Below are 14930 nucleotides of genomic sequence, written 5' to 3' on the forward strand. Positions count from 1 at the left end.
GCTTTAAAATTTGTTATTTAAAAGGACAATTTGGTTTTTTATACATATATACATTTAAATTAACTCGTAATATATAAATCCTAATCTTAATCCTAGCATTGTTTGAGCACAAATTCATTTAGAGAGCAAATACTCAAATCTCAATCATTAATTAATCATGTCGCCAAAAGCAACAAGGCTATTATTTTTAAGAGTTGGGCTATGGTGAGTTGCGAAGTAAGCGTTTTGTTTTATTTCACGCTTATATCTCCGTTTTTAAAGATTATATAGTCGATCTGAACTGCTCAACATAATCTCCATATTGATATGTGCTAGGAGACCAAATTATATATTTTTTTCTAAATTGTTTACTATTTTTTTAGAATATTTTAAAATCATTGTTTTTTTTTTATCTAGAATCCATTCAAAAAACTACAGTTTTCTACCTATCTAAAAAAATAGTAAAGAATTTTCAAAAAATATAAAATTTAGTCTCCAAACACATTTCAATATGGATATCACATTAAGCGGTTCGTATCAACTATTTGGTCTTTAAAAACGAAAATATGAACATGAAATAAAACAAGATCCTTACTTCGCAACTCATCATAACCCATCTCTTTTTTTTTACATATATAGTTCTGATACAAAATACCCTTATATTTTTTCCTAAGATAAAATATATCATAACATTTAACAATTATCTATACATCATTTTACAGTTACAACTAATTAAAAGCCATTGTGCGCTTGTTTTCAAATTAAAGTCTCAACTCAATCTCCGTTAGAATTTTGATTTCAAGTCTCTACGAAAAAAAAAAAAAAATGCATGTCACTATTGTTGGTATAAATTTTCAGAATATTCGAATAGTTAGAAATTAATTAAAAATAAATCAAATTGAAATAGAGTTACCCGGATCGTGTACGGAACACTTTCCTTAAGCGTATTCCGTCTCATCGTGCAAAATGGAACCGCAACCAAGATAATCCAGGATTGTTGCTCCTTAGGCACGCCATGGAAGTAACTGACGATAACTCCGCAATATCCAGCATAGATCAGAATTTGATTAATTGGAATAAAATACAAATGGAGGATAAATCAAAAGAGACTGGGAGCTAATCAAAGGTTTCTTATTTGTTTTATTTCTCCGATGTCTTTCAACAGAGAAGGATGTATCCTTTATAATATTCAAAACATTAGCAACTTATACGTTGATTAATTGTCTTATGAAGAGATTAATAGAGATTAATGAGATACAGAGGTGCTTTGTGTAACTCCTTTTGGCTTAATGGCTTTTATAACCATTAGAAAACAAATTAACGGAATTCAAATTTATTAGATATGAGATTTACATTTTAATCTCTCGAATTTGTAAATATTACAAATGGATATTTTAATAATATATTGAGTTGGAATTTTGAGTTTTCAAATAAAGTTCCAACAACTATCGTCGTGTCGGTGACAAAAATATTAAAAGAGATGTATTAAAAGGTGTTCAGCAATAATTATTTATAATGCGACCAACTATTACATTCATTATATGCATTTTCAAGCAAGTCTAACGAAGGAGGGATCCCAGAAAATATATTAACAAAGTATAATTAAAAAACAACAAGACAGATTACTTAATTTGTCAACAAACATGCAGTTGCCAAGTGTATGAATCATGATCTCAAGCATGTATTTTTTATTAAGAAAATTAGGCATATTCAATGAAATTAAATCAAATTGCAATGCGCATAAAATATTACCTTCAAAAGTACTTTAAATTATTCGGTCACGCTGATTTTTTTTTATTTCCTAAAAATTAGTAATTAATACAAACTAGCTTGCAGCACCAATTAAGAAATAAAATTATTATATTTGTTTTAGTTTATTAAATAAGCTAAAGGTGATTGGTTGAGCTTCGTTAATACCAACAATTAATTAATCCGTCTGTTGCCGTTCTTTCTTGTATTAATAGTATTTTTTTAATTATAATTTAACTAATGATGTATCAAAAGGACAATAAATCACAGTTTGTGTTATTATAACACTATCAGTTTATTAGAAACGTGTTCAGAATTTCTGGCCTGTCGTGCTAAATAAAAAAAAAAATGTTGCTATGTTATTCTATGTTTTATTTAAAAATAATCAAGGACTGGAAATTTTTGTGTAACCTAGCAATTTCGTAATATTCACCAAAAGATGTATATAATAATAAATTATAAATTAGAGATAGTTTATATCGCCTAGGAAAAGCTGCTTGAGGATCCGTTCACAATATATAGCGATTGAGATATCAGAATCTTAATTTGGTGGTATAGTGTCAGATAAATTGTTATTTGATATTTACCTAAGCATGATATTTATTTATGCGAGGATGTGTTACAAGTTACAAATTTTTCTAGTGATGGAAAAGTCTTATTAATTTCGTATTATATTATGTTTATTAAACTTGAATTTAAAACCTCTTACAAAGTTATTATAGTTGCTCCCTGCTTGAATTATTATTTAGATTCGTTAGGATTTAGAACTTAACAAATAAGTTGTATTATCTTATTGATAAAATGTAAATTGATTCGGCATTGACAATAATTTAAGACATATAATCTAAAGAAACTTTTACATGAAAACCAGTAGATATAAGCTTCATGTATTGAAGTTATGAATTCAATTTTGGAAAGGGTCTTCTTGGCCAATTCAGCTAATTAATAAGGTCCATTTTCTTAATCAAGGATATAATTAGTAAAAACTAATAATAATAATGTTCAATGTCTAGTAGATTATTTTTATTTTTATAATACTTTACTTATACTATTCTAAAGTTTAAAAAAAAAAGTTAAACCGCATATACGAATACGTACATAGATTCACATATATGGTCTTACTATCTAGCTACATGGAAAGGAAAAAAAAATTGGCTCCGAGGTTGGTCGGAAGCAAATTTGTGCTTTAAGATTTGTATAACGGATCTTAAGGTGTATCGGATGGCTTTAATGTACATTGAACAAAAACTGCACTAGGAAAGCATATAGGAATTTGGTCAACTTAATTCAAAAATTAATCAAATTGACTTCAAAAGACAAATTTTAATCGTTAAAATCAATCTACTTCACGAGATGTGTTTATATGCAAAATTAATTTAATTAAAATCAATTGATAAAAATTAATTAAAGAAAATAAGAAATGCACACTTTAAATTAAGAACTCCATCCTGCTAGATAACCAAACTGTACCTTGTATTTAACACATTTGAGCAATGAAAAGGGCGGCAACCTTTTGCCTTTTAAAAAATAAAAATAAATTAACCTTGTTTTTATTTTTATTTTTTTCTTTTGAGCAAAACCCATGATGTATTTGAGATTTTGAGACACCCGGCTCCTTGCCTCCTCTCGGGACCTTAAGGGCCTATTTGGCCGACAAATGAGAATGAGCTTGGGTACGGGAATTGAACTGAAAAATGCTGTTCCCGTGGGAAAAAAAAAATTCAGTTTTTTTCCCCACGTGAACAGTGATTCGTCCGAACAGGCCCTAAGAGAGGCTTAGATTACTCTGTTACCCTCGAGTCAGGAACCAAATTCATGAGCCTGTGACTCTATAGATTCTCCTATACTCTCTTTAACTTTACACCAATTAGTTTCAAAATTTATAAATTTGATATGTAAATACATCATTTATGAATGATGTAAATTAATTTTAACAATTTAAATTTATTATATAACTTAAGAATTAATATTTGATATAGTGATAGTGTCATAAGGTCGCGAGTGTGAAATTCAAATGAAAATCTCTAATAGATATTAAAACCAATTGAATAGTTTGACCCTCCAACTTTACTAAAAAAAAATTAATTCATCATTTAAAATTAGTTCGAGAAGTTTTGAAATTAAGCTTTAAAAACCTTGTTGAGCTTAAAGAACATCAATAGCTCTATTCAGAAAACAACGCATTTAATTATACTAAAATAGTATGAAAACCGAGGTGCATGTGATCTGATACCTCAAGCAAACCAAAATGACAACAACAAGGAACTTCAGGGCTCAGGCCTAGTTTGTAGTTAGATGTAGCTTCTTAAAATCGGATTAATTTCATTTAAGGTGGAATAAAGATAACTGATTTATAACTGTTATTCGATTTGGTTTTCCAAGTACGATTTAATATTTAAATGAATTAATTGGCTCGTTTTGGACTTGTGCCTCTCATTATCACGAATTTTGCTAGCTGGACCATATTATCTATAATGACTATTGAGTTTATATCAAATGTTTATCTCTTAATTAATATACAATCATGAATTCGGCTAGTATGACATTGGTGTCATATAATATCAAATCCAAAACATATTGAATAGACTTCAAACGACTAATTCAAACTGTTTAAACCGATTTACTTTATGAATAGTGTATTTACATGCAAAAAAAAATATATATATTTGTTCAAGTTATTTTTGTATCAAATCAAGTGATAATAAATGTTGAAAAATAAATACATTAAAATTAACTTGAATTTGAATTGGTTTACTTACAATATTATATATAAGATTTTCTTACAATTAAGTTTACTCTTTTGTTGCATTTATTTCTTATTCGTACTTCACATATCCCAACAAAACAAACCTTATGAAATCATTTTCCTATGTTATTATTTGCTGATGCTGCTTACGTCGGTCTGAATCCGAATACGAATATGAATATGAATGCATGCATTTGGCTGAAAAAACACACATTAAAACTCATGCATTCAGATTTTTATAAAAGAGGGATTAGACGTTAAAAAAATCTTCTCTCTTTAAGAAAGCATAAATCAAGATGGGCCCACAGGGATGGGAACAAAAGTGGGGCCGAAATTGTACTCGTGACTTAGTATCTGACACGTAATGGGCCTGGATTGCCTTAATTGTGGTGGGTCCACAGGGCTGCTAAAGTCTCCATAAAAAGAGATTTTGTCCACTTCAGTACCTATTTTCTATCTTCCTTTATTAAATGATTGATCCCTTTTCAATTTCCATTGGTGCTGAGAGCAATAAGCCAGGTACATAAATCCTCCTCCTTTTCGTCTCTTAAATAAAATGCCTGATTTTCTGTTGCATTCTCTCCGCAATCATTCCTGCCACTGTGTTGTTCACTTAAAAGTTAAAAATCATAATAACAACACATTATTTTATGTAATCGAACTTACAAACCTTTTATTTATTTTCACAAAATAATTAATGCCTAATATATTATTTGTATTTTAAAACAACAAATAATTTCCGAAGTATACTCAGAATTATAAACTTTTGACCTTACCAAATTATTCATGAACCACCAATCTATCACTATGCTTCAAAGTTCGTAGGCATGAGATGAGGATAAAAGTTCTCAAATTATCTTCAACATGGACACTAAATTTTAAACATTAAGATTTTCTAGATTTTAAACAATTGTATTTTCTTCCAAAACAAAACGTCTAATGATATATATAGTGAACAGGTATAGAAGTTCGGATTTCATAAAAAAAGAAAATCATCAAGAAGTATAAAAGTACGGATACAAAAAGAAAAATTGGGTTTTAAAAATAAAATCAAATCAGAAAATTGTGCGAGTAAGAGTCTAGGGACCAAATATGTTGCTCTTCTTATAGAAAAGTAGGAACATATTTTAACAGTTCAGATTTGAAGATGAAGTCTATTGCTCTTCTCTTCAATCTGAACCGTTGAAAATATTTATATGGTTGGATGAAGAAAAAAAAATCTATGATATTTTAAAAATAAGAACAGAAGATTTTCACCCAAGAGCCTATGTCATGTGAGCAAATATAGAAAATCACAGAAACAATACAAAAAAAAAAAAAAAGGTTAGAATGGGAAACAATAATACATAGGTTAGGTTACATAGGGCTAAGTACACTGCTGTTTATAGGAAGAATTATCCTCTTACGCACGGTTCTCATGAGTCATTAGCAGTATCTATCAAAAAACTAGAATCGGTGAGAAATTGGTGCCTCCGTGCCTGGTGGTCCATGCTTTGCACAAGGACGCACATGTTTTTGGGTCATTTATGAATTTAAATGATTATGTGGAGGATCAACGGCTAAAAAGCTTCTACGGATGTCTCCAAATTTAATTGCGTGCCAGGCTTAAAATTTGAGTTTGAAATTTAAACTTTCCGAATTAACTCAGACCAGTTTAGATTTACAAGATAGCTTAATAAAGAGCGAGCGACCTTAAATTCAAAGTCAGATAGTTCGAATTCTTGAAGGACAAGCTCAAATTTGAATTAGCTCTGAGGATGAAAGCTTCTGAAATAATGGCAGTATTACTTATTGTGAACGGGTTTCGTCTCTTTACATAAATGTCGCATGTTCAATTGTTAATAATAGTATTTAAAAGATAAAAGATGCTGGAGTGTATCAGAGTCATTTAATTAAATAAAACTTATTGTTTTAAAATTGTTACAGTATTAAGAACTAACTTTTAATTAATGATAAATACAATTTATTGTAAATATTAAATAATTAAACATAACTTTACGGCTAATATTTAATTACTAAAAAATTGTTATGTTATTTCAACGAGTTCCAAAGAAGTACCAATAACCAAATTCCTACATAAATTCAATGGAAGTTCCACTCAATAGGATTTGATTCCAAAATAGTGTTCGGTTGGTCATTATGGAAAGAAAATTGGACTGTTTTACCCATAACAAATAAGCATTTTTATGGGAATTTCACAATTCACTCAAACTTGATATTTTTTTTTCCTACGCTCAATAGACAGCTCTCTCTTCTATGAAATTGACAGAAGAACATTAATTATGGATCCTTTGTGACACCTTACTGTATAACAATTTACAATTTTAAAAAAAAATTTGAATAAAGCATTAAGGCTATATATTTAGCACAATATATTTTAAAAAAAATAACAAACGTGTAGAATTATTAGTTTTTATATAGCAACGTAGAGATTTAGTGAATCAAGTTAATTTTAATCTCACGTCATATCTAATATTTTATTCAATAGCAACGTCATGATGATAACGGAGATGTAACACATAATTTAAAATTTAGAATTTCCTATGATAATTTTCATAGTACAACCGAACATTCATCTTAACACATTTTCAAAAATAATTTAAATTCTCATTTTTTCAAAAATAGATTCTCATTCCTGTTAAAGCTCACCACGTGTAACTCTGTAAAAAAACAAATAGGTCCTTAATGTCTTCCTTCTACTAAAAATAAATAAATAATGTCTTCCTCATAGCACACCATGCAAATTGGGAAAGTGATGACAGCACTTTTCAAGTCAACTATCTTTTAAGTTTACACACTATATATACAGTAGATGCAGTGTTATAACCAACAATTCAACAACCAACCAATCACAAGCAGCTAACGTAAATATCCCACAATGGTTTTGCTGAATTGGCCTTCCAACTCTCCCTACACGGACACAGAGAAAGAAAGCAACAATAATTTGATATCTGGCCCCACGAACCTCAACAGAGACGGAACTAGAAAATTTAAATAGGAAAACTAATCTATAAAATATAATATGTGAAAAAGATCAAAAATTTTTTTTAATTTTTTAATATTTGAACTCACCAATGGTGTAGTCAGAATTTTCATCAGGGTAGGCAAAATAAATTCTTATTATATTAATTATTATTATTATTATTATTTTATTTAAATTATAAATTATTATTAAATAATTTTCATTGGAAGCGGAATTGATAATTAACCATGAATTAAAATCGAAAATTGAAAACGTAATAGTTCAACGTAATAAAATTCAGCTCATTTTGAATAGTTAAACTTTACATTGAAGTATAGTTCACAAGCTTCTATCAAATAAAAATAATTCAATGCATTACATTAAATTTCAGTATATTACTTTATAAAACATTTTAGTCTATTCCTTTCACAAAAAAATAACAAATTTATTGTGGTCCTACTATCATACCATTCTTATTCACCTTTCTCTTGTTGGTATATTTCAAAATAGATTGATAAAAGACTACCAAAATTGTAACGACTCGGCCAATTTCACTAATCGAGAGCTTTGACTCAGTAAGGAGTAGGCAAAACTCAAATCTAGAGATAGTCAAAACCCAAATCCAAACCAACTATATACAAACTTGATACTGTATTTCAAAATCCAAGAGTAGGCAGTCGCCTACCCCTGGATATAGGTGGGCCCCACAAACCTCATCAAGGACGGAACTAGAAAATTTGAATAGGAGGGCTAATCTATAAAATGTAATATGTGAAAAAGATAAAAAAAAATGTAGTCAGTGAAAATTGAATCCATGACCCTTACACACAATAACTAGAGCTCAAACCACTCGACTACCAACACACTTTTGTTATTTTATGAGGGGGGGGGGGGGGGGGGGGGGGGGGGGCTAGACTATATAAAAGTTTAAAAAACTCAAAAATTCAACTAAATTTTAATTACATAATTACTAGTTTTAAAATCATAGGGTGGCTTAGCACCCCCTGCCATATACGTAAATATGCCCCTGAACCTCATATTGATTTATGTATCTCAATATATATACAGTGCTTTAAAAAGTAACGAAGTTGTTTTATTTTATGTTCATATTTTTATTTTTTTAATTTAAATAATCAATTCAAATCTTTTAACATAATTTCAATATTAAAATGTACTTGGTAACCAAATTTAATTACAATTTTTGAAGAAAAAAAACCTTACTACTTTTTTAGAAAATTTGAAAATCATTGTTTTTCATTAAATAAAGAATTAATGAAAAATAATAATTTTCAAAAATTCTTAAAAAATAGTAAAAAGCTTCAACAAAAAAAAAATGTAAAACTTGGTCTCGAAATACATTTTAATATGAAATTATGTTGAAAGGTTCGGATCAACTATTTGAATTTTGAAATTGAAAATATGAGCGAAATATAAAGTAACAACTTTACTTCCCAAAGCATCGTAGTCCAACTTATGACTAGGACGGAGGCAAAATTTTAAATTATGGATGTCAAAACTCAAAAATTTCCTTATAAGAGTTAATCATATAAATTCTGCATTAAAGTATGAAGATCAATTTTACATAACTTCTCACATTTTACTCTAAACTATAAAGCAAAATCACATCTAAACACGAAAATATCAATTTACTCCATTCATTCTTATTAAATCCACCAATGATGGCTGAGTAATTAAACACCTTCTTGCACAAAGTCACCTCCTAATAAACTTGATCTTTGGTTTTTTAATTTTTTTTAATACCTAATATACTTAAAACCTTACATCGAATCGGTCAAAAATATCTCAATACACTATTTAATAACATGGTGTAAAAGTCTTACATCGAATTGGTCTTATTATATATTTTTCGTGCTACTAGAGCATATCATAAAATTAACAATATATACATATTGTACAGATCTTGCTCAGCGCGTAGCCTGACTTGGGTTAATTGGATGCATGATATATTTTTTACTCCTCTCTCTGAATACACTCCCCTCTGCCTAACTTTATTTGTGCTTTATATAACACTCAGCTTATTGTCGTATCCGTTTATCTCTTGCAGCAAATGGTACAGAGCAATATTTGACCATGACTCCATGAGGAATTAATTAATGATATCCTGTTCCTTCACGTAGAAGGGGAATGGAAAAAATAGTATTCCGGAGCTAGCTTCGTTACAGAACGGAACAACTACGATATGAAACTGTATCGGTTACGTGTTGTAATTAACTATTTCTTGATAACAAAATACACAGAACAAAACACAACACAAAATTAGACGATAAACGACAAAAAGCAACATGAAACACCCCCTGAGATACCGCATGGCATATATTTTATTTTCAATAATCAAACTTATATTATGAAAATAATAGTTAAAAATGATTAAATATGACTAATGTAACTAGTCATGTGATTCATAGGCAAAATCAGATCTTCGAACTATGTAGGTCAAATGTAAATGTAGATCAATCATATAAAAAAAATTTCTACGAATGAGAATCAATTTACACATTATTTATAACATTTTCTTCTAAACTATACAGAAATTCACCTATAGATACAAAAAAAAATAGGATCAATTGACTCATGTATGATATTAGGACATCCGCCCCTAGACTAGGGTTCTCACTGTATTACGGGTTCTCACTGTATTACGGGTTGGACAATTGAATAATGGCTGCAAGGTGTTGACAAAAGCCTTGAATCCCACTTGGTCAACAATTGAGAGAGGGTGCTCGTGCAACACTACCATCTCCACAAGTGTTCTTCTACATGCTTCTTGATCAAAAATGTAATTTGCTATGGTTGTTTTCCCCTCTAGTTTTTTAGTAACTAACATTTTTTGGAAAGCTATAGGGAATGTTTGTTGTTTTTTTCTTAAACAAGATTCTATGTGGAATTTGAGGTGTCGTGTACCACTGTTTGAGTTTGCTGCAAGTTTGTCACCGCAATAATTGCATACCGCCTTGTATTTTCCATCAATACACTTCTTTGTCATATGCCCCCACACATCAGATTTCAGCCTAGATGTATCCACAACAGTAGGCTGATTAGGAGCACTTGAGGTCGGTGTCTCACTTGTTGTCGGTGTTGCATTTACCCCAACACTTGCTACCGGTGTTGCAGCAGAGCCTTCTCTAGGGGAAGAGGTTGCTTCCTCTCGATTAGTGGGTTCTTGCATGGTTTCCATTACAATATCTTGTGTCTCTTGTTCTTGCGGGGTTGCCATTTTGCCTACCAAAAGAAGAGTATTTAATCAATTGCATGCATTTAACACACTGTTTTTAAAAAAACATATAATTCAAAAAATTAAAAGCTTTGACAGTACTTGATTAAAAAAATAATTGACCATGACAATAATTGCACTTGGAACATGAACATGACAAAAATTTGACTCTACTGTTTAAACACAAGTTGTGCTGGTACAGTTTTAGTTAGGACTTATGAGGGATCATTCTGTCATCAGTTACTTTAAAAGAGTCACATATCAGAATCTTGTCGCTTCTGATTTCATTTCTCCAAAAAACAGCAAGTTGACCTTTTAGCTTCTAATTAGTCAAAATGATTTCATTTCATTTCTCCAACCAACCATTAAATGCCCTTAGTAAATTTCATCAAATAATTTTTTTTCAATCATGCCAAGCAAAAGAACATAAACAGCAGAAAAAAAAAATAGAAAAGGGAACATGGCTACAAATTTATTCCTTGCTTAATAGATAACCTTACATTTCAATTCACAAAAGAAGCAAGCACCTAAGTAGGCAATCGTCAAGAATAATAATATATACGAACAACTCACAACTGTTAAGAAGGATCATTTCGATTCATTGCCGGGTTATGACATTTGTAATTCATAAAAGGAGAGTAATATAGTAAACAAACCTGAGTCCTGAAGCAAGACTGCAAGAGGCGAAGTGCTGCTAGTGTGGCGAAGGCGGCTGCTAGTGTGGCGGAGGCGGAGAGTAGAGAGAGACTCAGAGATCCGGCGTGTAGAGAGAGACTCAGAGATCCGGCTGCTTCTCAGAGATCCGACTGCTAGTGTGGCGGCTGCTAGCGTTGAGGCGTGAAGGAAGGTCTGGCGTGTCGTCTGTCTCTCCTCTCTCGTGTACTCGTGTGGAGGGCACAAACAAGAAAGGGAGAAGGAGAGAGAATGAAAGAGGCAAGAGCGGCTGGCTAAACCTAGGGAGTTTTGTCGGAAATATGAGACAGGCTGAATTATAACCTAAAAGTTTCATTCATTCAAATAAGTTAGGCCCAACAGGTAGCCTGTGGGCTTTAGCTGAATCCCACACCTGACCTGGCCCGTTTTTAGGCCCGGCCCTACCTGACCTGCTACAGTGTCAGGCCAACCGGGTAATGGGCCGAACGGGTAATGGGCCGACCGGGTATGAGCAGGCCGACCGGGTAATGGGCTTTTTTGCCATCCCTACCCCTAGTCACGTCGTGATCATGTGGTATGATTATTTATGTGCCGTGACTATTTTTCGTCATTTTTATCACGGCACGTGACCAAAATCATAGTGTATTAGTCATGACACGACACGACACGATTATTCCACTCTAGCCTCTGCATTCAGACTGCAATAGATATTTCAATGTATGTTTGGTTGCAAAACAAGAATAGCTATTTTGTCATTTGTCTTATTAGAATAGTTAAATCCAACTTTTTGTAAGAATATGCAATTTTAATAAGATAAAAGGGTTGAATTCACTATTCTAGCTATTCAACTCCATTCAAACAAAGAACAAGCTATTCCGAATAGTCTTGTTCTAAGAATATCATATTCTTGCTACAACCAAACATACCATTTGCTCCTGTAAAAGGTCTATTTTACAGGAAACAAGAATATATGGAAAGACATGACCTATGCTTGCGTGTAAGACATCAATAAAAGATAACCAGGAAGGCATACTATCGAGGATGCAAATTTGCTCCTTTTCTTGAGAAAAGGAGCACCCTCCTATTCTTCAATTTGAACCGTTTAAAAGCGATCAAATGACTTCAATTACATCTAATTGATTTTAATAGATTATATTGATATAAAAGAAAAAAAAATTAAAACCATTTGATCGATTTTGAACGGTTCGGATTGAATAATAGAAGGGTGCTCCTTCTCTCAAGAAAAGAAGCAGATTTGAATCCATACTATCAGATATATAGGAGCAGATGGAAGTGGACATAACTGCTAAATAAATTTACCTACTTTTATTGTCATTATAAGGTTCAGATCGAATGTATGGACAGTGAAAACGAAGATATTGATTTAAAGTATACGGATCACTGTGCGCTGTGTAGAGTATCATAGCCTCACTCATTATGTTTTTATATATATATTTTTTAGATGCAGATGTACTAACTGTCTAGCTACAATTGCTATCAGGCTATTAAAAAAAATTACAATATACTTCGTGCATTAATAAATAATAATATTAAGCTATGATTAATTGTTATACATAACATGAAGTCTCGCAATGATAGGTAATAGGTTGATAACTACCATAGTAAAAGTTCCACCTCCAACGTTGCTATCAAATAATTATTTTAATATACTTTTGAGAGAGCTTTGTTACGAGATTTTGTGAATCAGTCGGCATTGGCTCCGTCCATTTTAAGGCTGAATGGAGAAAAACAATGGTCAATCTGCTCTTCGCAGTGCACACTGGAGAGACGAAAACCGAAATACTAGAAAGATGTGATGAGATTGAGCCGATATTTTTATTAATATTCTAAAAAAATAAAGAAAATATCAAATCTGTTTTCGTTTTTTTTTTTTTTTAAATACCCTGACCGTTCAAATAGAGGGCAGCCAGCTCTCAGCCTTAGTGAGGCGGTCTGGTATAAAACCTCATATATATTCATTTTTTCTCTCTCTTACTCACTCAAAATTCATTTCAACTATACCCTGACCGTCCAAATAGAGGGCAGCCAGCTCTCAGCCTTAGTGAGGCAGTCTGGTATAAAACCTCGTATATATTCATTTTTTCTCTCTTACTCACTCAAAATTCATTTCAACTTCAGAGGAAAGAGAAAGAGAAAAAGAAGAAGAGAAAGGCAGTTTCAGATGATTTTTTTGACAATTACAGGTAATTTTTTTTTATTAAATTATTCTTTAATTTCTTTTTAAATATTTTTTAATTATTAGGAATTGTTATAAATTGTTATATATTGTTACAAATTATTAGAAAATATTTAGAATCAATACCAATTGTCTAATCCATCACTGTCATTTGAAACTCTAGTTACAATGACACCTAAAGTCAAAAAAATTAGAGGAAGAAGTGAGACCGAACATGAGAAAAAAAAGAACACTTATTAACAATTTTTGGATGGGTGAAGCCCTCGCAAGGAGAAATTTGCAACGTATGTTTTCGCCCAGAGATCCCGAAGAATTCCTGAGCACTGCTGATCTACCAATTAGAGAAATGCTTGACGATGACTGGGAAATCATGAACCCTCAAACTGGATGAGGACATTGTTACTTATGTCAGGTGAAGAGAGATATGGTGGATATGTTCTTTTGTTTTAACTATGACATAGCTGTTGACCCCAATTGCATCGACAAGAATGCGGATCTGGTGAATGACGCTCGTCTCACTAAGTGGGAGTGTCATCTACAATTGCAGCCACATGTAACGCTCGACTCTGCTTGAAGACTGCATTCAGCGACTCGGACCTGTTAGTGGTCATAATTCCCTAACGGTAACCTCCATCATGGACTTGAAATATTTTCTCATATTCTGGTGACTCTTGGAGATCTTTAGAATTATTTTTGTCCACCTCCATTAAGTAGGCATTTGCCTTTGCCATGTACTATAGAAAAATAAGAAGAAGAAAAATAATATAAGTAAACACTTGAAATAAAAAATAATCCTTTTAATTGTAAACACTTGAAATTTACATACCTTTGCATAATCTCTAAACATTTCTTCTATCCTTCTTGGCTTCTTCTTTTTGCAATGTAGTCTAAATGTGTCTGAAACCCATGTATCGTTTTCGGTTGCCTCGCTAAGGTTCTCTGCAATGTGTTGCATACACAACCTGTGCACACACTCGTCAGTTCTTGTTAATCAACCGTAATATGTACGATCAAAAACATATTTGATTCCTTTGTGCTAGTCTGATATGACACAAAAAAACCTCTCCGCTACCACTCGTCTTCGTAAAAAAATCATGAAGAATCCTCAATTATCACTATCCTATTTCTCAACAATTGCAAAGGCCAAAGACAACAACGGGTTTTCAGCATCATATGCACATGCTATCAGTAGTCTCCCATCGTAACGGCCAGACATGAAGCATGCATCATTACTGATAACCGATCTGATGTATGACACAACTTGAATGCAAGCACCAAAAGACCATGCTATGCCCTTGAATTTCTGAACTTCCTCCATTAGTACTCCATTCTTGTCATATATGTTGACATGCCACTGCTCCTATATAGTGTCGGGATTTGTACTTGCTATGGCCTGGAGCAACGGTGCAAG

The sequence above is a fragment of the Carex rostrata genome, chromosome 9 (assembly GCF_964058835.1).
Source record: "Carex rostrata chromosome 9, lpCarRost1.2, whole genome shotgun sequence".
NCBI lineage: Eukaryota > Viridiplantae > Streptophyta > Magnoliopsida > Poales > Cyperaceae > Carex > Carex rostrata.